The sequence below is a fragment of the Babylonia areolata genome, chromosome 30, assembly GCF_041734735.1.
Source record: "Babylonia areolata isolate BAREFJ2019XMU chromosome 30, ASM4173473v1, whole genome shotgun sequence".
Taxonomy (NCBI): domain Eukaryota; kingdom Metazoa; phylum Mollusca; class Gastropoda; order Neogastropoda; family Buccinidae; genus Babylonia; species Babylonia areolata.
This window is the reverse complement of record NC_134905.1, coordinates 3,767,667-3,769,022: the sequence shown is the minus strand read 5'-3', so window position 1 is coordinate 3,769,022 and position 1,356 is coordinate 3,767,667.

Here is a 1,356-nt window from a genome sequence, read left to right as displayed (position 1 = left end):
AATGTCTTGACCAGCAGATAGACATACATACACTATCCCAAATAGAAACAAACATCTCATCAATGTTCAAATATATCCATGTTGTTTTCTGGAGGAGAGAATTAAAAAAAAAAATGACGTAGATTTCCACATCTATAGACTGTCAGAAACATTTCCAAGTGAACAAACGTCTGCTTTCTGTTGAAGAAAAAATGACGTAGTCAAATATTTGCACGTGTATCTAAATGGTAACATATACCTTTCCCAGTGAACAAACGTCTGCTTTGTGGTGGGGGTGGGTGGGAGGGGGGGGGAATGACGTGGTTACAGACTTGCACACACACACACACACACACACATTAATCACAACAGATTATAGTCTTGATATGCATTCATCCAATGGAAAGACGCGAAGACAGTGGCTCACAAATCACACAACAAATGAAGACCTGCTGAACCTCAAAAACGTCTGTGAGAGATCTCTCTCCCTTGAAATCTCGTTCCTCTGAAGAAGAGAAAAATCTCCTTCGTGTGAAGTTTCAGTTTCAGTTTCAGTTTCTCAAGGAGGCTTCACTGAGTTCGGACAAATCCATATACGCTGCACCATATTTGCCAGGCAGATGCCTGACCAGCAGCATATAACCCAACGCGCTTTGTCAAGCTCTGAGTGCATGCATATATATTTGTGTACCTATCACAGTGCATTTCATTTTTCATTAATTTGGCCAGAGGACAACACTCTCGTTGCCGTGGGTTCTTTTCCAGTGCGCCAAGTGCGCGCCGTGCCGCATGCACACGGGACCTCGGGTTATCGTCTAATCCTTACGACTAAACGCTCAGTTTGATTTTCCTGTCAAACTTGGGAGAAAGGGCGAGAGCGGGATTCGAACCCACACCCCCCCTCACAGACTCTTTGTGTATTGGCAGCTGAGCGTCTTAACCATTCTGCCACACCCCTCCTCCTCGTGTGAAGAATGGTTGGTTCACGTGTCGAATATTATTGTGGAGAATAATATATCGTTCATGTCAAGAGAATCTCTTTCTTTCGTCTGAAGATCACATTCGTCTGAGCAAGATTTCGTTCGTTTGAAGAATACCTCCGTGTGAAAAAAAAAAAAAAAAAAAATCAACTTGTGTGAGGAATACTATAGTGAAGAATTGCTCCCTCGTCTGAAGAGAATGTCGTTCATGTGAAGAGTATTCGAGCGAAAGAATATCTCGGTCGTCTGAAGAATAGTGTATCGTTTGTGCGAAGAACGTCTCGTTCTTTGAGATCCTGTATTCTATCATGAACATTGTTCGGTTTTTGTTTCGTTTCCTTTAGTCTTGGCTTGGTTTTGGTTTGGATTCGTGGAATTTTGGTTTTGGTTTTCCGTC